Here is a 24,769-nt window from a genome sequence, read left to right on the forward strand (position 1 = left end):
ATTCATGTTCTGCTTCACAGTTTTATAGCAAAGAAAAAGAATAGTTTCAGGACTTATCTCATAGAATACCCGGAACTCAATCTGAGCTATTATGTATGTTTTCCTCAGTTATAGTTATAAGAGTGTAATTCTTAATTGCTGCACTTTCACACTATATCTTTCACAGTGATTATTGTTTCAGGAATTCAAGTTTGCTCCTGTGCAATATATCGCTTTCTCACACCCCCAGCTTAGTGGAAAATTCTTAATTGCTTTTCACTGGTTAAGCACACTTCATCATCATAATTTCAAGTTTGTTTCATGAGATATTCAAATGGCCTTACATTTTCAGCAACTCAACTCAATATTTCAAACAACCTGTAGCCACAGACTCCATAGCCCAATGGATTAGAAATATCTGAAGATTTCCACCTTAGGTACAGAGAGACATCCCTCAACCAAAACATAAAACCAAACCCTGAACTCATAACTAGCCTAAAATTTTCACAAAACAGAGACAAACCTTAAAGAGAGAGCCCTCTCTGATTACAGTTGGGCTAGAAACTGTAATCCAAAGATTGGTTAGTGGTTACCCCGGTCGTATTCCCTTGGGAGTCAAAGGGAACAACCTGGGTGTTAACATAAATGGCGACTCCACTGGGGATGAGCATATTTTTCAACTGCTGTCTGTCTTTAGATATTGGTCCTAAAACAGCTTGAGCAGTCCCTTGATATAGTTCTAAAAAATATCCTAAAAATACCAAAAAGAAGTTCAGAAGCTGGCTCCCAAAAGGAAGACCAGGCACACAAGGTCAAATCCTGACCCAAGTCCTCCTCCTGTTTTTGAAAACCCCAATTTGATCCATAAAACTCATAAGAGCCAAAAGGGACCAGCGCAATCTCCTGAATCTAGCCCTGAGGTAGTTCAGCATACCTTTATTCCCACCCCTTCTAAGCCAACCTTTCACCTCCATACAACTCATTCCTCCCCTTCTTCATCATCCACTTCACAAAATATATTGGCAACACCTAACGCACAAACTGCTATCGTTGTTCCTATTGTTCCAGTTGTCCCACTTATCCCACCAAATATGGCAAATCATTATGCACCCCTCCAGCTGCCTAACAACCCTGGGGCCATGCCTCAGGATTACCAAGGAAAAATCACTTATTTTGATGGAACCAGTACATACACTGCCTCACAACATACCAAGAAAATGCAAGATTACTTCGAAAACTATGAAATAGATGATGATGATGTAAGGATGAAAATCTTTGTACAAAGTCTGACAGGTGAAGTGAGAACATGGTTCAGAGCACTGGCTGCAAATTCTATAGCTAATTCAGGTGCCCTTTATCAGTCCTTCCTAAACAGATGGGAAAAGAAAAAAGACCCTCTACACATTTTATCTGAATATGACACTATAAAGAGAGGTCCACAAGAAACTGTCTCGGACTATTGCACTAGATTCAATTCTGTCTATAGTGCCATTCCTCAAAACCTCAGACCACCACCTGATTTAGCATTAATTAAGTTCCCTGATGGATTTGATGCTGATATGGCATACCAATTAAGAGAAAGAGCCCCTGCAACTTTGGCAGACATGCAAGACATAGCAGTAAGTGTAGAGGCAAATCTGATTGCTAAGAGAAATAGGGCGAGAACTGAAAGAAGAACTACCTTTAAGGAAGAACCTTCAGCATTTGAGCAGAAGTTAGATGCAATCATCAAAGGCATGGATAGACTTGGGGATAGAGTGGAAACCATAGAAAGAAAGTCATCATGGGAAGGGCAAACAAGTAATATAAGGAACCAAAACTTCAGAAAGACTTAAAATCCCAATGTTGGAAGGACTGATCCTGACCAACATGTCAGACCTCCTTTCCAAGAGAATTATGCTGAGGCTTCTACATCTAATGAACCTAATGAAGACCCTCACATTAATCTAATGGGTTTGGATGGTGAAAATCAAGTCTTTTTAACACAAGAAGATCATAAGGATGATGACATCAAACAATTCCAAACCAAATCAGGTGAGTCATTTGATTTCAAACAAGGCTATGATACAGCTGTTTTCGAAGTTCATAAGAAATACAGATTGAGGAGTAGAACAATAAATGTGACACAGCCTGAGAAAACAAAGGAAACTCCTCTGCCTAAGAAAGCTATTGTCACAGAACCAAGTGACAAAACTGGTCCAATTACAAATGAGGTAACAGTTGAGGAAATAACTGAAGTATCTCCCTCAAAACAACAACCAGTAGATACAACACCCCTGCAGCATAATCCAAGCAATATTTCTCAAAAGACAAGTAAAAATGACAGGCCCCAAGATAAAAATGAGAATCAGGAGGAAGGCATTAAGGATTCCATTGAAAAAGAAAGGGTGGTTAACCAAAACACTAAGACCCAACCTGAAAAACCTTTTGATTTGGAAGCTGAAATTGGAAAATTGAAAATAGCCATTCCTCTCTCAGAGTTGGCCAAACATGACATCTATAAACAGCAAATCAAGAGATCCCTTCAACTTACTCATAACAAAGATGATGTTAATGTGTTAGATGATACCCCAGAACTACTTTTCGGCCCAGAGGTTGATGGAAAGACAGCAGTTACAGGAATCTTACCTTTTTATGTCAGCCTGCATGTTCATGATAAGATATTACACAATGCAATGTTTGACTCGGGTGCCTCTCATAACCTGATTCCCAAATCAGTCATGGAAAGATTAAATCTAGACATTACAAGACCGTATAAGGACCTATTCTCATTTGACTCCAGCCAAGTTAAGTGTTTAGGCTTGATAAAAGATCTATGTGTGTCACTTGTCCAATACCCCAATAAGACAATCTTGATGGATGTTGTAGTTGCTGATATCCCACCCAAGTATGGAATGTTGTTATCTAGATCATGGGGGGCTAAACTTCAAGGTTCCCTACAGTTAGACATATCATATGCCACCATCTCTGTATTTGGGCAACCAAAAAGACTATACCGAGAAACACTCATGAAGTACATGGTCAGCAGTGAAGAAAAACCTCAAAACTTTCCCATATATGTTGTCCATTCTGACATAGACTCATATATTCTCTTCAATGACAATACAGGTCCTAAAAATGATGAAACCAAGACACTCAAACCAGATCAGCATATAAATGAACAAACTGCTGCTCTAGAAATCAAGCTGGTGCAATCAAGTGATGAAACTGTCCTAGAAGACAAACCAGGTAAAAAACTAGAACTTCAACTCACAATTCCATGTTATAGAAAAGCTATTAAGCCTCCCCTAAAACAAGAGATCCTATGGTTTCTTGAATTTGATGGGTCAGTCAACAAATTAGGGGCAGGAGCAGGAGTTTGGATACATAATGAACTAAACAGTCATGCAGAAGGTCGAGCTTATAGACTAAATTTCAGATGCACTAATAACACGGCAGAATATGAAGCTCTTTTACTAGGCCTCAAATTGGTAAAATCCTTACAAGCCACAAAGGTTTCAATCATGGGAGATTCAGACTTGATTATCCAACAAGTAAAGGGAAACTTTGTCACTAATGACAAAAGGTTGAGATCTTATAGGTCTGCTGCTGCTGAAATACTAAACTCCTTCACTGAATTTCAAATCACCAAAATCTCTAGAAACCATAATCTTCATGCTCATAGTTTGGCCACATTTTCAAGTACCTGTAAACTACCTTTTGAACCTAGGCATTGTTTTACAGCTGAGATAAAACACAGACCTTCTGTCCCAAACAATGTTAAAGACTGGCAAGTGTTCGAAGATGATATACAAATAAATAATTTCTTGACCTTGCAACAAGAATTTACAGGACTAAACATTGACACTGAGGGAGCAAGTCAATCACAAATACTGAGTGAACAGAACCATAAGGCAATATCACCCAAAACAGCTAACCAAATGCTACATCCAACCATTTTTAACACAGACAACATACAAGAAATTCAACAAATCAGTTGTGAAGAAGCAGCTGGTACAGAGGCTGAAATCATAGAGCTGAAGGACAATTTTCTACCAACAGGCCTAACTCCACCAGAGGATATTTTTGACTCAAATGATGTCCCTAGAAAACCAAAAATGCAGCCCCTTAATGCGGCCATTGAAGAATGCAACATTGGAACTATTGAGAAGCCCAAGATAATAAAATTGTCTGCATCCTTACCTCCTGATCAAAAGCCTAAATACATTGACCTCTTCAAAGAGTTTCAAGATGTCTTTGCATGGGGTTATGAGGATTTAAAATCCTATGACACCTCTGTTATCCAGCATACAATCCCTCTCAAGCCTAATCAAAAGCCATTTAAGCAGAAATTGAGAAGGATCAATCCCATGCTTCTCCCTTCAATTGAAAAAGAGCTACAAAAAATGTTTAAAACTGGCATCATAGCACCAATCAGGTTTTCAGACTGGATCTCAAATTTGGTGCCCACTAGAAAGAAAACTGGTGAGATAAGACTGTGTGTTGATCTTAGAAATCTAAACCAAGTATCCCTCAAAGACAATTATCCCTTACCCAAGATGGATCACATCTTGCAAAGAGTGGTAGGGGCTTCAAGAATTTCTTTAATTGATGGGTTCTCAGGTTTCAACCAGATCTTGGTTCATCCTGATGATCAGGACAAAACCGCATTCACAACCCCATGGGGAACTTTCAAATATGTGAAAATGCCTTTTGGATTGAAAAATGCAGGGGCTACATTTCAAAGAGCAATGGATATTGCTTTTGCCAAAGAGATTCATGACTTCCTTGTCATTTATTTAGATGACCTCACACCTTTCTCAAAATCTGACCAAGAACACTTGAAACATTTGAGACAAATATTCTTAACATGTAGGAAATATGGCATTTCCTTGAATCCTAAGAAGTCTCTATTTGGTTTAGAAGAAGGTAAGCTGTTAGGTCATATCATTTCAAAGGATGGCATTAAAATTGACCCAGACATGATACAAGCTATCTTACAAATGCCCCACCCAAGAAACATCAAAGAATTACAAGCCTTCTTGGGTAAGATCAACTTTTTAAGGAGGTTTATCCCAAACTTAGCAGAATTGATCAGATTACTAAACAACATGCTAAAGAAGGATTCAAAGGTGAAATGGACAGTAGAAGAAAATCAAGCTTTTGAAGGTATAAAATTGGCCCTTACCCAAACACCAGTCCTAACAAATCCTCAATTTGATAGAGAATTTATCATTTTCTCTTTTGCCTCCCAGCATACCATTGCTGCTGTCTTATTATAGAAAGATGACCAAGGAAATGAAAAACCCATTGCTTTCTTTAGTAGAGCTCTTAGAGATGCACCCCTGAAATATCAGATCATGGAGAAGCAAGCTTATGCTTTGGTCAAGGCCATTAAAGACTTTAGGATTTACATCCTATACTCCCATGTCATAGCTTATGTGCCAAGTCCCATTGTGAAAGACATACTCACCCAAGAAAACTTAGAGGGCAGAAGAGGAAAATGGATTGCCAACATCTTGGAATTTGATATTGAGATAAAGCCTACAAAACTGATAAAAGGGCAAGGTTTGGCCAAATTAATGACAGAAGCAAACTTCCAAGCCTTAGACATAAACCAACTGGACAATGAACCGGAGCTGGCGACTCCAAAGATCAATGTAGCCTTTGAACAATCCCCTTGGTATTCTGATATATGTTTTGTGTTGCAAAACCTGTGTGCTCCCCCAGGATTGTCCAGAACTAAGTGTAGGTTCCTAAAAATGAAAGCTTCAAGATTTTGTGTCATGGATGGCAATTTGTTTTGGAAAAACCATGAAGGTATATTGTTAAACTGCCTAATTGAGAATGAGACTAACAATGTCATGAAAGAATTTCATGCAGGTGATTGCGGTGGGCACTTGTATTGGAAGTCCACTGTGGATAAGATACTGAGGGCTGGTTATTATTGGCCCACTGTTTTCTCTGATGTCAAGAAATTTACCACTTCATGTCATAAATGCCAAGTGTTTGAGGGAAAGAGAAAGTTACTGCCACTTCCTTTGAGGCCTATTGCAACAGAGAGACCTTTTCAACAATGGGGCTTGGATTTCATTGGGGAAATTCATCCCTCATCTTCAGGCCAACATAGATGGATTCTAACAGCTACAGACTACTTTACTAAATGGATTGAAGTTGTTCCATGTAGACAAGCAAATGATACTACTATCATTCAGTTCCTTGAGACAAATATCCTTGCTAGATTTGGTTGTCCTGATAAGATAATAACAGACAATGCTGCTGCTTTCAGATCTAAGAAGATGGTAAACTTCTGCCACAAATTCCACATTACCTTGGGCCATTCTACTGCATACTATCCCCAAGGAAATCGCCTAGCTGAATCATCAAATAAAAGCCTTGTAAACATCATAAAGAAAGTGTTGGAAGAAAATAAGAAGAATTGGCATAAGAAGCTTGTGAATGCCTTATGGGCAGATAGACTAACAACCAAGAGATCAATTGGGGTCAGCCCATATGAGTTAGTCTATGGATTAGAAGCCAAATTCCCTTCATCACTAGGGGTTCCTGTCATGAAACTTCTTCAAGAAAGTCAAGCTGAGCCCAATGACATGCAAAGAAGGATCAATCAAATAATATGTCTACAACAAACTAGAGACCAAGTTTTCAGCAGAGTTCAAGTTTTACAAGAAAAATTAAAGAAAGCTTTTGATAGAAGGACCAAGGCAGAAGATTTCAACATTGGTGACAAAGTCCTCAAGTGGGATTCAAGAAGGGAAGATAAAGGAAAACATGGAAAATTTGATTCCCTTTGGAGAGGACCATTTGCTGTTCAAGCAGTACAAGGAAACAATACTTATTTCCTTAAAAGTCTTGATGAAGCTGATTTAGATGAAGGTCCTGTGAATGGCAGGATGTTGAAGCACTATTTTGACTACTATCCATGAGTGCAGCCTAAGTATCCCTTGTACATATTCAGCTGTATATATTACTTTCTGTTAACATGTGAAAATGTAGTTTTTTCAAGTTTTGTCAGTTATCAGCAAAAGGCAAGTAAGTTCAGAGACCTACTAAGATGGGAAGAGCACAATTTTGAGGTTTCAAGGAAGAAAAGCTCCAAGTTTTGGTAAAGAGAAGTCAAAAGGCCAAGGCATTCTAACCTGCTGTTCTTGGTCTTTCAAGGAGAAAAACCATCCCCATGTGGAGCCACTGTTAGATACCTATACCAATAGGTTTCATATTTCATAATTGGCAAATAGAAGTGCCAAATATGCTCTACTTTGGTGATGCAAAGATCCCATATTTCCAAAGGAAGACAATGTATGTACATAGCTTGATAATGACTCAATTTTGATGGATGGTCCAACAGCCTAATCTGGATCATGCCATGTTTCAATTTTCTGTTGTAGAATAGAGAAAAGAAGTCTGTCCAAACTGCTTAATCTTGGCAGACCAATAGCTAGGTAGAGAATTAAGGTTCCCAACTGTTTAATCTGGGGCCTTGGAAGCAATAAGGGTAGTTCTAGATAGAAAATCAAAAGAAAAAGCCAATGGAAAAGAAAAGGCACATAAGGGTCTGCAAGTCCAAGTGCACCCTCCAAGAAGAAACAAAAAATGCTAGGCAAATAGACGGGTAGGTAGATGGGGTTGCAGAAATGTCATTCCTTTCAACTGAATCTTGCTAGGCAAAATAAAGAAAGCATCAATGGATAGGGAAGGTCCTCTTCTCCATCACTTGGCAGCAGTACAAAGGAGCATGTCTAACTTCCTTTTCTCCCCTTTTCACATTCATCACTAACATCCCTACACCAGTTGTGTTCATGAAAGAATTCAAGGTTTTATGTTGGTTCTTGTCTCTTTAAGAGCCACATTTCTTGTCTAAAAATCTTTTCATTTTGATCTACTTCCTAAACTAAGTTGATTCCATATAAAACTTAGTGTTTTTCCCCTTCATTCACCTTTTCCACTCATATTAACCCCTAACTTCTTATTATCTAAATCCCCTATGTTCCCTTTTTTTTTCCCTACTATTATAAACACTATGGTGTATAAACCCCAAGCAATGTATAGATATCCCCTCTAGCACTATAGCTAAATAAGTTTGTCTAAGGGAGACATTAGTCCACCAGGGACTATGGTCAACCCTGTCACGGGATTACTCTAACCTCTGGTTAGGGTAATAACCTCCCCCTAATCCATCATTTCCCCCCTTTTCCTAAAGAATTTCATCGAAAACCCCTTTCCCTCTGCTTAAACCCACTTTTAATCCTTTTCCCCCCCACAGATTAACTCATACCACGAAAAAACCCACAAAAACCCCAAAACCTATAGTCCCGCGCCACAAATATTAAATTGAATATTTTAATAGTCGGGCGGGACCCAACCCAAAACTGCGCGATTGATCAATAGCGCCCGCCAACCGTCGATCGTCCGCCGCCCCCGATCCAACGGTGGGCGGTCATTTTTAGATCTCGACCCGTCGCCCTTTAACCTCCGGGGAGAGGGTGGTATTGGGGGTCGTACCCAGGATGCGTGGCAAGCGGCGGGGTTGTTCAGAGCCCCCTCCCTGATACCGCCTTTGCCCAAAGGTGGTGCGGGGAGACCGCTTACCACCCTCCCCGATACCACCCCTCCACTGTCACGTCAGCCCCCACGTCACCATGACGTAATGCCACTCCCCGCGCCCCCGCGCCCCATGGCCCTCCACGTAGCCCTGCCACCGCCTCCGCCCGCCACCGTGTCCATCCACGCTGGCCTCCACCTCAGCGCCCATGACACCCTCCGTACCTCGGGCCCGCCATGATGTCATGCTGACGTCATTGGCGGAAAAAGCACCAATGACCCTTTTTGTCCAAATTCGTCGTTAAAAACGCCCAAACTAGCCATTTATTGTCATTTTCACACGAAAAGGACGCAGCCACTGTTAACATGTTCACCGTGAAATTGCCTCCGAACTATCAAATTCAAAGTTGCGGCTGCCATAACTTGTCAATCCAGCTGCAGTGAGCTCCCCCTGTTCGGCCCGAAGGAGTTCTGTGCTATTTTTCCAGGTATTCACCACAAGTTCCTTGTTTCGCCCCTATGCATGCCATTTCTATGCGAATTCTCCAATAAGCATCGGTCAAATCCTAAATTGCACGCTGTCTACTACTTAATTTGCAATTAAATCAACCCACATTGCCCCAGCTCCATGAATTTGATATTCAAACGATAATTCGCGGCTTGAAAATCACAAGTTTAGCCCCGAGTTGCCCGGCATTGTTCCCTTTTGCCGGGTGGAGGCCCAAGTCTGCATGTCACCAAGTTGAAGCCCGCACACCCTCTGCAATCATTCTCATCAATTCACAATCCCTGTGAATTTACCAAAAAACAGCAGAGACAAGTCTGCCAAGCCTGCTTATTCCACTTTGAAGAAAATTTCAAGCATTATCTACAGTAAGCCTGTCACTTAAGCCTTGAGGAACTTTGCAAACCATTACACTTACCTTGTTCCATTCACAAACTGCATAAATGGCTGCTCCTGCACCCACAGCCCTCAGTGTTGCTCCTTTAAATGCACCAAATAAAGACCTAGAGTCCTTGCCTCTTACAGACAGGGACTACCTTATCCAAGACTGTGTGACTGATAGGGACCATTTGCAGACCTTCAAGGAATTGAGAGATGACTACCTGAATGGCAGGGATACATATGGGATATGGGAGTCAAATCTGCCACACTACTGTCTCCCCTCTGTCAATATTTTTCCAGAGATTATTCGCCTATGTGCTGAAAATTATGATGTGCAACACAGAGCTGTAAAGTCTCCATCTGGGAGCATCCTATTTTACATTAATGCTGAGTCCATTAACCAGATGCTTAACTTCAATCAGACTGAGCTGCTATTCCCTTTCTCCATGAATTATCTGCTGGACACTGGTGCCAAGATGTCCAGTGACGATATTCAGAAAATCACCAAGACATTTATGAGGCCTGACCGCCAGCCTACAGGGCCACCTCCCTACTTGGATGTCTATTTTACTGAGGTAGGTAGACTTTTGTTGGACATGATTGCCTACGTGCTGGGATACAGAACCAGTGAGCATGTGGATGAAACAATGCTGGTATTTTTAGCTGCTTACAGCCCAGGCCAACCCCCTGCCTGCAAATATAATTTTGCCAAGTTTATAGCTAACAAGATTCATGATCAGTTGTGCAAAGTGGACAGACAGGGTGTCTTCAAGTATTCATCTTATATCTATCACCTTTTCATGTACTATCAGTCTGAGGCCTTTCCATGCTACATTAAAAAGCTGGATTCTAGAGGGGAAAGAAGATCTGTTATCTTCTGGACATCTGTCTTCCATCAAGTGCAAAAGTCACCATATTCGTATTGTGAATTTATTGATCAGTTTGTTTACCCAGTCTCTTGTTTATTAATGAAGTCCCCTCCTCCCAGAATATCATTTGATATGCAGAAAGTCCTGCAGCTTTCCAAGAATTACAAAATAGGTGATTGGTACCTATATGAAGATCATACAGTCATCAGAATCTATGGCTGTGAGCTCTGTCCATACAGGCTCCCAAAATATGTGCCCATGAGGATATTTTCCTTGGAGTATTATAGACAGCTCATTCACTCTGATCTCACTCACTTTCACAGCTCCAAAAAGAAAGCCCATCTCAAGTTCAAACACCACCTGGGCCCCTTCATCATGAATAAAAAGGAGGGTTGGCAAGATGCTGAACTAATCCTCAAAGACAAGTACATCCTCTCAAAAAGCTTCCGGTGGGTCCCCTATGACCCTGAAGGCTTCATCACTGCTAGGAGAGTCAAATAGAGACTGCTAGGTTATGAGCACTGCAAATACCCTCACATTGAAAAATATGCTAATCAGCAAGAGTGGCTGCCAGATACATTAGTTGAAAAATTGACTGAGGAAGAGTTAATGCAAAATAATGTAAAGGATTTGGAAAAGACTTTTGACCTAGATTCTGTGCAGCAGGTACCCTTCAAGCGACCGCAGCCAGTAGGAGAAGGTACCTCGGCCTCAGCAGCTGCACCAACCACACAGACATCTTCCACAGCAGCACCAGGCACAGACAAAGGTAAAGGAATAATGGGTTCTGAAAAAGAAACCGTGAAAGAAAAGCCTGCCCCTTCAAGTGAGCAGCAACCAGAGCAGCAACCAGAGCAGCAACAAGAGCACACTCCCCCTCCACAAACTGAGCCACCAAGAGCTCCAATTTTGCAGACCCCAGCACATGAGGAGAGGGGTATGAAAAGAGATAGAGAAGAGTCCACTCCTGCTAGTGGATCCTCCCAACAACCCCAAACCAAAAGGCAAAGAGTTGACTCCCCAGAGGTAGAAGACATCACTGAAGAAGTCCTTGACAGTTCAAGGAAAGACAGGGAGGGCAGCCAACATACAGGTACAAGCTCCTTTCAGCAGGAGCAAGGATTACAACTTGGTTTGGAGGTGTCCTCCTCCTCTCAGCAGAGCAAGAAGCCCAAAAGCGCTAAGGCTTCTTTCAAACAAATAAAGGCACAGAATGACTTGCTGAGGGTGGAAGTCTATAAACAATTTCTAAATGCAACACCAGCCCAGAAAGAAAGGCTAATGTCTGTATATGACATTCAAGAGGAGAAAATGATCCTCAGTCATTTCAAACCTACAGTGCCCCATCCAAAATCAGCTGTAGATTATGTGAAGACAAGGGTGGAGGTCATGGCCAAAGACATCCATCCCATGGACCAAATTGAACTCCACAAACAAACTGGAGAGATGGTCTAATTAACCTTGGTGGACAGGGCAACCATGGCCCATGAATTAAAAGAGTCTCTGAAAAATACCAACATTCAGTTGGATTTTGAAAGAATGTCCTCCCTAGCCAAAGACAACAGAATAAAATAACTTGAGGACATCATTATCGACCTAGGACATGATCCTAAGGATCCAAAGGGTGTAAGGGCCCTTATGAAGAAAAAGGAGGATGACCTCAATGCACTAAAGAAGAGGTTGAAGCTGCTGCCCACAGAGCACCCTCAGACAGCAGAATTACAGAAGGAAAAGCAGGTCGATGAGCAGCTGGACCTTATAATGCAGCTCAACCAAAAGGTCCTTGATTTGGAGAAAGAGCTTGAGGGCTTACTACAAGATAAGCAGGGGGAATCCACATCCCAAGCTCCTCCAACCACTTCAACTACTGCAACAACTACAGAGGCAGCAATGGCTCCTGTAACAGCAACAACAACAACAGAAGCAGCAAAGACAACCGCTCCGGACTCCAGTGCAAGCATGGAAGAGCTGACCAAGGCCATTAAAGATATGGAGATCCAGGCCAATGAGTTAAAGGAGGCCAAGGAAAAATTGGCAGAATTAGATGCCAAGTATGATAAATCTAAAATAACTGTGGCAGAACAAGGCAGAGAAATAAAGGCCTTGAAAGAAAAAATAAAGATTTTGGAGAAGGAGCTCAAGCTAGAGACTGCTATAGCAGAAATCAAAAGAATTTTGTGGGCCCGCATTGACCAAACCATCACCAAGCAATGGAAATCAATTAAGACTGTACATGAGCAGATGGATTTGATTGGCCAGGCACAGACAGAGATTCAAAAGGCCATAATAGTGTTGGGAAACAGGCCGGAGCTGGCCAACAGATTGATAGATTTTTTGAACAGACAGACAATGGAAGAACTGGCAGCCATCAATATTGTCAACAGAACAGAGGCTGTCCTTACAGTTAAAAAGGTACTCGCTCTCAGAAATTATGTACAAACTGTGGAGAGGAAGTGCTATGAAATCCAGGCTGAGGTGGATGAGTATAAGGCCAAGATGGGAGCATTGCAAGCCAAGGGACTGCCCAGCCTACTAGACGGTGCAGGAAGACTGATCTCTCGAGAACAATATGCCACCAGAATGTCAAATTATATTGAAAACCAAATTACTGCATCTGGCAGTACTTCTGAAGAGGCAGGGCCTCCAGCAGGGCAGAGCCTTCTGAAAAAACTTGAAAATATATTTTTTATTGAAAATGAAATCCACCACCTTTTTGAGACTCCTCCTAATTTCTACAGATATACTGAAGCAGATGAGACTTTGGTGAAGATCAGAAGACACCAAATGCCCAGGGAGGATTGGTGGCAAGTAATGCTCCAAATTTTGCCACATTAACTTCAGATGTTCCATCCCAGTCAGCTACAGCTCAGCAAAAGTCAAACATCATTAAAGACAGCTGAAAAGTGACTCAGCAAAAGACAGCGGCAGCAAGCAAAGGATAAGATATACGCACCTTTTTGACAGCGTACCTTCAGCCGACTCAGTGGCCTCCAAAGGTCAAAAAGACTTCTGACAGTATTAAAGAGCATTCATTTTGTATTTAGAGCTGTAATAACTTTCTTATCTGCTGTTCTGTAATAGTTGGTGAACGTATTTATTTCTGAGATGACTCAATGGTTCAGATATTTTGTATGACCAATTGTATATATTCCCCCTCGCATAAGCTTGCAGGGGTTGTTGTTGATTTCTCTTCTAGAGTTCTTATGTTGTAAACTTTCAGAGTTTAATACAAATGGCTGATGGAATTTCCAAAGTTTGTGTTGTCTGAGGCGTTGTAATGCGATTGCTGAATACTACAGGATTCCTGCGTGTTTTCATGGCTCAATAAGTTTCTTTCACCTGTTCCTTATGTTTGTTGTTTTCTTCATAATCCATTCATGTTCTGTTTCACAGTTTTATAGCAAAGAAAAAGAATAGTTTCAGGACTTATCTCATAGAATACCCTGAACTCAATCTGAGCTATTATGTATGTTTTCCTCAGTTATAGTTATAAGAGTGTAATTCTTAATTGCTGCACCTTCACACTATATCTTTCACAGTGATTATTGTTTCAGGAATTCAAGTTTGCTCCTGTGCAATATATCTCTTTCTCACACCCCCAGCTTAGTGGAAAATTCTTAATTGCTTTTCACTGGTTAAACACACTTCATCATCATAATTTCAAGTTTGTTTCATGAGATATTCAAATGGCCCTGCAGTTTCAGCAACTCAACTCAATATTTCAAACAACCTGTAGCCACAGACTCCATAGCCCAATGGATTAGAAATATCTGAAGATTTCCACCTTAGGTACAGAGAGACATCCCTCAACCAAAACATAAAACCAAACCCTGAACTCATAACTAGCCTAAAATTTTCAAAAAACAGAGACAAACCTTAAAGAGAGAGCCCTCTCTGATTACAGTTGGGCTAGAAACTGTAATCCAAAGATTGGTTAGTGGTTACCCTGGCCGTATTCCCTTGGGAGTCAAAGGGAGCAACCTGGGTGTTAACAATGGCAACAAGGAAGCCTACCACTCAACTATGGAAGTGTTGTTTCCCCTAGCCTTCCACAACCTATAAGGTTGACACCAAAACAATTGGAAGAAAAAAGAGAAAAATGGATTTGTTACAGTTGTGATAGAAAACACACTAAAGGTCATAAGTGTGCTGAGAAGAAATTAATTTACATAGATTGTGAAGAGAAGGAAGTAAAGGAACAAGAAACGTCAAAAGAAGAGGATATACACCAGGAACAAACCCTAGAGAAAGAAGAAATGAATCTGACCATATCTTGTAATGCATTGGCTAGAATTACCACTCCTCAAACTGTCAAGATAGAAGGACATATCAAGAAGAAAAAGGTAATATTGTTGATTAATTCAGGTAGTACCCATAATCTTATTCATTGTAAGATAGCCAAGGAATTGAATTGCTTCCTATATCCAGCACCAGATTGTCAAGTGATGGTTGCAAGTGGAGGAACCATAAATTGGTCTAGAAATTGCCATAATATCAAGCTATCCATGGGCGAATATGTATTGAATAGCCCAATTCTTTCCATTCCAATAGGGGGTGTTGATGTTGTACTAGAAGTCCAATGGCTACAATCCTTGGGTACAATAGCTTTTAACTTTCAAGAACTTTTCATGAAATTTTCTTCAGAAGGAAAGGAAGTTGAATTAAGGGGTATCACAGGGAAACTAAAAAATATAATCAGCTCTAATGGAATGACAAAGATTCTAAAGAAAGAACAAAGAAGTGTAATTGCACAATTATGTTTGCTAGAGGTTCCTACATGGAAATCATTTATTTCTCTAGATATCCAAAAAGTCTTGGACAATCATTCCAATGTATTTGAGACTCCCAAAGGCCTCCACCTATTCATGATCATGATCATGCTATTCATTTGATTCCAGGAAGTGTTCCTCCAAAAATCAAGCCTTACAGATATCCATATGCCCAAAAAAGTGAAATTGAACATATGGTTGTAGAAATGCTAGAGGTTGGAATAATTATCCAACCAAATTCGATAAACGAAAAAAGGGATCAATGGAAGAATGACGAAGTAGGGTGGGAACTCATTCAAAATTTGCAGAAGATCCCAGTTTAAATAATACTTCTAGAACTTGACAAGGAAGGAAAAATCATATTGGAACCTGAAGCAGTCACACAACCGAGAAATCAACAGCTACGAAATCGATCAATTTCAGAGTATCTCATCAAGTGGAATAACTTACCCACTGAAGATTCCACATGGATGGATGATAACTTTATACATAAGAATCCATAACTACTCAAGCATTGAGGACAACACTTTTTGAAGGAGAGGGGCATGTTAGGTCCATATACTACTAGCGTAACCCCTATTGTTATTAGTGCAACCCCCTTATTATATTGTTGTGCCCATGTAGTATCCATATTGTTATTATTGTGCCCCATAGAAGCCCACTATTGTTATTGTTGTGCCCTTATATTATTATTGTTATGTCGGCTCGGATTATATTATGACCCCTTAGACTCCTATATATAGAAATGAGGTCTTGTCATTTGTATCATCCAAGAATTGTTCATTTGTTTAATGTAAAGGAGGTTTCACCCTCAAAGAGGTTGAATTCTAAGATGTTTATATTTCTTTTCTATCCTTTTATGAGCTGGTTAATAACAACCCATCCCTTTTCCATCTCCATTTAGGACGTTTATTATGGGTAACTGGACCCATACAAACTAGTTAGAACCACCATTTGCAATGGAAAATAGTCTGACTTGGGACTCTGACCGAGTGGTATCCCAAATGTTGATGAGGTCATTTTTGGCCATCAATACCCTATTATTGTTAACATTTGGACTCTGTATTTTGATGGTTCGAAGACTCAGGAGGGTTCTGGAGCTAGTTGTATTTTGATAGAACCAAAAATGCCAAATATTTGATTTCATGCTGATTGTAATTTGGGTCCACAAATGTTGTCAAATACGAAGTGCTAGTTTTTGGTTTAAAGAAATCAATAGACCTCAAGGTGGAAGTGCTTAAGGTAAAAGATGACTCATAAATTGTTAAATGTTAGGCACATAATATTATTCATTGTGTGTCACTTAATCATAGAAACTACCAACAAGAGGTATGTCGTCTCATTTCATATTTCCAAGCTTTTAATACTAATTTTGTTCCTAAAATACATAATGGAGTCGCAGACATATCACCTAATGTTGTTTATAGGTTATCACCATTAAGAGATGGTTTTTGAGTTGAAATTATTTTTAAGCCGTTTGTGCCTAATACTATTACTAACTTCCAGTTTTTAATGATGATCAAAAGATATTGTATTTCATGAAAAATGTTGATGTCTTTAAGGATGTGACAATTGATGAAGATGAACATGAAAAGGCTTTGCAGGGATCATCTCAGGCAAGTAAAGGGAACCTCATGGCAAAAGGTGTGCTATCTTTGAAAAAGCATTATGATCTACAAAACCAATTGTGGAGCTGTAACAAGGGTCTTTTTCACCTCTAGTTATCTCACATTACAAGTCAATCCGGGAGCGTTTTGTTATTGTAAAGGACATCTTAATTTGAGGCTATTTGTCAGGATAATGCTTCGTAGTATAGATCTAAAGAATACAAGAGTAAACGGATGCTAATGCTAAATTACTTTTGCATAAAGAAATCACACACGCAGCAACTTCGTCGGTCGAGGGTATGGAATTAGTAACCTATCCCCCTAGAAACTGATGAAGGAGTATGGATCATGATCTGGGAGCATTATAGCGTCTGCTGTATCTCACAACAGTCTTGAACCTCCTCTCATGCCACTTCAATAAACGCAAGCGAAAGGAACAGCAATAAAACAGAATGAAACAGCAACTTCAGAAATGGAACAGCAATAAAAGGAACGGCAGTAAATGGAACGACAGTAAATGGAACTAAGTCTCGCGAGGTCAACACTTCCAATCCTTGGCACACACTTACATACAAAAAGGAAAGCAATCATTTATACAGGTTTGCAGCTTAATCAAATGGAACAGCAAATTATTAAAGACAGGAAACGTCAATCATATATATATCAAATGGAATCATTAAAGACAGGAAACGTCAATCATATGTACATGATCTGCAATGGTCGCCAACAATCCATTAACCCCAATCACCTGTAGCTGAAATATTCTACTTATGAATTCTGTAATTGATGCAAACAATTCGGATCAACAGTATGCGAAGAATCTTGAAAGTATGATATGAACTTGTTACAGAGATTTATAACAGGAAAGCTACAGATGAATAAATATGAAACAACATGCAACCATAACAGATTATGAGAAACAAACCACACAAAGCAGAATTGTAATGGTACAATCAGCCAGTGTCCGTTGGAGCCGGGCCCAAAGCTTCCAATGGCGCACTGCCGTAAACTACTTCAGACGCACGGAGAAATTAACACCAAGATATTATATTAACGCATCAATGAGAGTACAAAACTAGGTCTCAGAGAGACTCAATAGTCTGAGTTCAACTGACAATAAAATTCATGACAGAAAGTTAAAGATACCAAAAGTAATCCCCTAGTTTCCAATGCTACCCTCCTTTTATACAATTAACGGCGGAGTTCACCGGTCGACAAAACGATTGATCGCAGCGATCCCTCAGGATCGAAGATCCTGAGGGATCCGCTAAACTGTTAACGCTTTCCTTTACTCGACCTGTATTTCCGAACTGGCAGTCCTTCATCTCGTTCCGGACTGATCTTCCTTGATTTACTCGACCTGGTCTGAACCTTATTTAGAATTGGAGGGACAGCCGTTATCTTCTCATCAAATCCTCGTTTTGCATTGCGCCTTCCTGCTTTTACCTTTTCCTGCGTAGAGAAGACAACTGTTAGTGATTGGATCATTTTAGACTCGTTCTCGTTGCATTTTCCCTACTTTATAATAAAGAAAAGATTACAACTATTGCTTAAAACATCACTAAATTATTTATTAAAACATACCTTCCCAATGCTCTACACACCCCCCGACTTACTCTGTTTCATGGCCTCATGAAAACGTTATAATTAACATGGAGAGCAGTAAGAGAATAGGCTGGAGAGGGTACTTCATGAGGGGGTCTGCAACCATGATAGGAAACCAGATTATCAAAGAAATAATGCAACTGATCTGCAGGCATATCATACAAGGCCTGGTACCCCGGTGCAGGGTGCCAGATAATTGGGCTACGGAACCGATATCCTAACCATGATGGTCCATCTTGCAGAATGCACTGGCCATAAAAAGGCAATCGTTCAGCAGCCAGCTCAAAGTTCTCATATCTGAAGGGCTCCTTGAGCTGGATGCTTGGGGTGGAAATCCGATAACGGAATTTGGCAGCCTCCAAGGCGGAATCTTTAATAACCAGGAAGTATTCTAAGCTATTTCGGATCAACTCCTCATGCATGGGTCCTAGTATTTTTATAACGCCAGGGTTTCTCATAAGGCTTTTATGTGATTGCCATAGGCGAACTGGATCTTGAGGCTCAGCCCTGACCCATAGATCTAGGCTGTGCTCCTGCCTTTGAAAGGCATTGTAAGCCCTGAGCCATTTTAACTGGTTGACCCCGAATGAAACAAAGGCTTGCAGCTGTATATCCCCCACAAAGGGGCCAGGGTTTAGATCAGTTTCCTGCTCAAGCACCATATTGTGCAAATAAAATTCGCATAATAATCGTTGGACCTTAACCCCATAATGTTTGCAACAATCAATAAAATCATTAACAGTGTTAATCTGAATGGGGGCACCTGCCCTGACATCTTTTATTTTCAATCTTAGGTATCTTTCAAGGAGGAATAAAGCATAATTCTTCGCGGGGGCCCTGCAAGTCAAAACATCATCATACAACGAACATACAGTGTCCAATTGTTTAATAACAGCATCTAGTCGACGTGTTACCTTAGCAACCTTTTCCTGTTCCTTCTGCCATCCTTCAAAAGCCTGACTCTCCGATTCACTCATGTTTCGCAGCTGCTGTTGCAGTTCTTCATGTTTTTCCAGAGGGATCCTTTGTTCCTCTAACTGCTCAGCCCTCTGCTGCAATTCTTCGTATTTTTCTCGAGGAATCCTCTGCTCAACTTCCTGCTGCAGCTCCTCATATTTCTCTCGAGGGATCATTTGTTCCCGTAGCTGTTCAGCCTCCTGTTGGGCCTGTCGTATCTCGCGGCGCAAGGCCTTGGTTTTTGGATCCCTTTCCCATGATTCCCTGGAGGCAGGAAGTTGTGCCTGAACCTTTACATTTCGTCGCTTAATTCTCCCTGAAGGTGGTGTCTCAGTGTGAACTGCTCTATTTTCCCCTTCCTTCTTGACATGTATAAAGGGGTACGGTGGTCCCTCTGTAACTGGGATGTCGTCTTGTGGCTCAGTTTTAATTGGAACGGCAGTTGGTTCTAATGGGCTGTTTGGAATATCAGCCTGCTCCTCTATGTCAATAGGAACGGCATTCTGGTGCTCTGTTCCAGATGGAACATCATTTTGTTCCTCAGTATTAATTGGAACAGCTGCAGGTTTGCTAGCAGAGTATCGACCTACTAGATGTCTATAGGTGCTCTGTCTTCCTCTCTGAGATAACCCAGCTGTATTTGTCCTTCTTTTTCTTCTCACAATCCTCTTTATTCTCAAACTGGCTTTCAGACTCCGAATTTTCTGCCGAAGCTGGGCTATAATATTCAGCAATTTCTGCTGTTTTCTTCTCAATTTCTTAATTTCTTTTGCCTCGGCTGTGGGCACATGGGCGGCCCTCAGTTCTGCTCCTCTTTCATCGAGGGTTTCTTCTATTATTCGGGGAACGTCCTGTTCCCGACAAACATTTTCACCCCCCCCGCCATCAGCGGGTGGATTTCCTTTTGGTGTTTTGGGAACGGCTTGCTCCTGATTGGTATTCAGATTTTCTTTGTCAATGACAGGGGGGTTTTCTTCCCCTGCCATCCCATCATGCAATTCTTCACGCGTCTCTTCCTCAGAAGGTCCTTCGGGAGGCTCTGCCGGACTGGAGGGTGAAGGATAACCTCTAAGGCTGGCCAAGATGGTGGCCAACTCTTCTTCCTCCACAGGGTTTTGTGGATGGCTACCCCCCAATTGTTCCATCTCCTTCTCCCGAATTGGTTGCTCAGTAGCTGCCTCTGGATAGCTGGTCTCGGCCGCAGAGTCGTCATCCCTATCTCCTTCTTCAGCTCCTACTTCATTCTCTGTTTGTTCCAGGTTTTCCCCAGGTATTTGTTCTGGCGCTGGAGGGTCCTCTATTATTTCAATTGGCTGGCCTATGTTTGGCTGGATTTTTTCCAGCCTACCTCTTATCTTTGCCAACCGTACTGACTTTCTAGGCCTCCTGGGCTGTTCGGGTGTGCTGACCACCTGTTCTTCCACCTCCACCTTTCTGCGTTTTTCAACCTGTTCTTCTGTGCCAGAGGAATACCTTCGCTTTAAGGTAGCACGTCTTTCTGCGGCCAATTCCTTATGTTTTTATGCATGTCTAGTTGCTTCAGGGGTGCATTTTTGTTTCCCTAGCTTTATGCGTTTCTTCGCTTGCTCAGTTGTGCCCGAGGGTTGCTTAGGTTTTGGCGATTCTCTGGGTTTTTTAGGTGTTTCGGAGGTGCTAACGGGGTGCTTCGTCTTTGGGGATGGTGATGCTACTTCCCCTCCAATTGCTGTAATAAGTTCCCGCCAGCTAGTCTACTGCCGAGCGAGACTGTATGTCACTATCAGGCGGATCAGCCCGTGGTGGCTAACCACTGCGTCTTCATGGTGTGCCTTTTTCAGGCTCCGAGAGGTATCATGCAACAATGAATTTAACAATGCAGGGAGATTCACAGCACATTTTCCTTTTAACACAGCTAAGAGCTTAAGGTGACGCGGCCTTACCACATCTTTTCGTCCTTCGTAGGTGATGTAGCTCTGTACTACCTTTGCCAGTTCGCTCCAAGGTTCTCCCAGTGTTGCCGGCAGCACTCCTTTTCCCTTTACTGTCAGCTCCTGCCCTTCATCTTGGAAGAGTTCTACGATCTTTTGCAGTCTTTCTTTCTTTGTCGTCCATATTGGACCTAAGTCTGGTAATCCGGTTACTTCCGCGATTATTTCCTTCGTGACTGCTATTTGCTTCCCACCTACCACTGAGTGTTCTTCCTGCAAATTCTGCAGGAATTCCATGGCCACTATTTCGTTTGATTTGCGCAGGCGGCCAAAATAAGTTAACCACCCTGCTTTTTCTAAGATCTTCCGAGCGGCTTCGGAGACTATGAGCTCACTCGGCTCGCTTCTGATAGATTTTCCCCCCATGGTTCTGTTTCAGGGTCTAGATGGAACAGCAATGCAAAGAACGTAATTGCGGCAAAAAGAAAAGACACAGAGCATGCATGAATAATTGATCATAAATAACAACTTTTTCGAAAAATAGCATTGTCATGCCGTTAACGCATATCGTACCTCCGTATCATATCATTTCCGAATGATGTGTTAACACGTGGCCGGCGGAGTAATGAAGTCACCTCCCCCCCGCGCGAAATGATAGGCTGCCTCAGCCGTCAAATAGAAGAAGGTGGTCATCCCATCACCGAGTCATAATGGAACAACTTATAAAGTTTTGCCATGTGTCAGATTAGACAAAGAAATACCGAGATCGATGCGACAGATAGATCGCGTTTAACATAAGCCTTGGTGATGTGATGCAGAACATAAGGATAGGACGTCTAGCACTCATGGAAAGTCTGAGATTGTCATAGTCAATACCTTTGCCATAATTGGTAATGATAAATGTTCATGTGACGTATCCATTAAGGTGTAAGATATAATTATTACGAGGATAGAAAGAAATATTTAATAAGATCCAAATTGGTGTATATGTTTTGACTCTGATACCATTAACAGAGCTCTGCTGCCGACCGGTGTTTATAACCGTGGCAGAGTTGTTTATTTCACCCCGGAACCATAGTCCTTTGTGTAGTTTTGAAGAGCAATTCTTGTCAACATGCAGGCCATCATGCTGGCTTGGTAACCAGATAACCATGACGCCATTCACCAGAGAGGCGCGAAACGTGGGCAGGCTGGCTCGTGATGAGACCCCCTGTTCCAAGGTTTGTTTATATAATGAACCTGTTGGACCATATCCCTGGTGTGGTGGCCATGATGGGAATGCCACTTCGCTTCCAATCTTATGATCATAGTAGGCTGGTTCTTTAATGAAACCCCCTATCCTGCATTTGACAAATAATTTCTTTTGGTTCTGCTGTTGCTTTTTTCTTTTGAGATGGACTTTTGCTCTTGTATAGTTACACATAAGGGTGGTTCAGCCCTCCTTAAGAGTGGGAATGGCGGAAGAAGTCTTGTTATCCCAATAGGAAAATATAAATTTTCTATTCTTATTTCCAAGTAATAATAAAGAAAATTGTAGGAACGTAACATGATGAAGTTTTCCAACAGGGCAAAGGAGGTGAGACTTATGGCTGAAAGAATGATGAGTGTATGGTTCCCTCCTTTGTTGCATCAATACTAGGGCTGTTATAGATAGCGATTTATGATGTGCTGATCTTGATATATCATGCCTTTTATATTTGTTGCATAAATATATAGCTGCTACTTATGGCCTCGAGACAATGTTTTCTTCTTATAGAAAGGACGAGGGCATACTATTTCTTTCTTACAAGGGAGGGTGGGAGGGTTCTTTTGATGTAATGTCCTAAGATAACAAAAACACTTAAATGCTGCTTGCTAAAAAAAAGAATTGAAAAAAACACACAAATGTTGCTCCTTCTAAAAAAGGATAAAAAAATTCAACAGTGCTGTTCCTTTTGAAAAGGAACAGCAAAAATTCAAAAGTGTTGTTCCTTTTGGAAAGGAACAGCAAAAATTCAAAAAGTGCTGTTCTTTTTGGAAAGGAACAGCAAAACTCAAGGGTGCCGTTCCTTTTGAAAAGGAACAGCAAAACACACAAGTGTTGTTCCTTTTGAAAAGGAACAGCAAAACACGCAAGTGCTGTTCCTTTTGAAAAGGAACAGCAAAACACACAAGTGATGTTCCTTTTGAAAAGGAACAGCAAAACACACAAGTGCTGTTCCTTTTGAAAAGGAACAGCAAAACACACAAGTGCTGTTCCTTTTGAAAAGGAACAGCAAAACTCACAAGTGCTGTTCCTTTTGAAAAGGAACAGCAAAACACACACTCGCAACATATATACAAAATCTACAATCTTATATAGAAAATGTGGTAATAAAGAATGAACTTCTTACCAATCTATAGGGGAGGAAGTTTTTGCTTCCTCTCCCATAATCTTGATGTTAGTATCTTGGCGTAACTGCTGGCAAAATGATTCCCGAGTGAGCGGTTTACGATACAGACGAACTCGGTGGCCGTTTACCTTAAATGTATATCCAGATCCATCAATTGTAATCAAAGTAAGGGTCCCATTGTCATGGACTTTTTGAATCTCGTATGGTCCCAACCATCGAGTCTGAAGCTTCCCCGGGAAATCCTGAAATCTAGAATCATATAACAGAGCCCAGTCTCCTTCGTGAAATATCTTGTTTTTGATGAGCGCATCATGCCATTTGGCTCGCTGCTGCTGGATGAGTGCTGTATTCTGTAATGCAGCGAGCCTTGTTTCGTCCAACTCATTAATTTGCTGTAATCGATTTTTTTGTGCTTCACTTAAATCCAATCCGACTTCTTGGGCAGTTCGCAGGGTTTGAATCTCAAATTCTATAGGAAAAATGGGTTGCTTTCCAAACACTAAATGATATGGTGAATAGCCAGTGGTACTTCTCCATGTGGTTCGATAAGCCCACAGTGCCCCCGGTAGTCGGGTGGCCCAATCGCGGCGGTGTGAGGTAACAGTTTTTGTCAAAATTGACTCTATTATCTTATTACTGTTTTCGACTTGCCCATTTGCCTGCGGATGGTATGGGGTAGTAATTTTGTGATGGATGTGATGGTTATTGAGTGTTGCAGCTAATTTATGTCCCACAAATTGTGGTCCTCCATCTGTAACCACTTCCCTTGGAAGACCATAACGTACAAACAAATGGAACAAGAACTGAATTACCGACTCCTCTGTAGCTCTGGGTAATGCCTCCGCCTCAACCCATTTGGTAACATATTCAATTGCCACCAAAATGTAGGTTTTTTGGTTTGATGGGGGGTTGATGGGTCCGACAAAGTCCAGAGCCCAGCGTTCGAAAGGTTCGATCACCAATTGAGGCCGCAAAGGCATTTCGTCTGCTGGGCCAGGTCGTCCTACACGCTGACAACTATCACAGGCCTGGACAAATTTTTTGGCATCTTTGAAGATTGTAGGCCAGTAATATCCCGTTTGTAATACTTTGTGTGCTGTCCTTCGTTCAGCGAAATGTCCTCCACATGGCCCGTCATGGCAGGCTTTCAAGATATCAAAGATTTCGTCTTCTCGAATACATCTTCTGATTTCCATATCTGCGCCTGTGTGAAACAGATAGCCCCCAACCCACGAAAATCGATTGCTTTTCGCAACGATTTGTTTCCGTTCATTGGGAGT

This window comes from Pinus tabuliformis, chromosome 4_1 (assembly GCF_031772625.1).
Source record: "Pinus tabuliformis cultivar Carrire ecotype Pingquan chromosome 4_1, CPIR1, whole genome shotgun sequence".
Lineage (NCBI taxonomy): Eukaryota > Viridiplantae > Streptophyta > Pinopsida > Pinales > Pinaceae > Pinus > Pinus tabuliformis.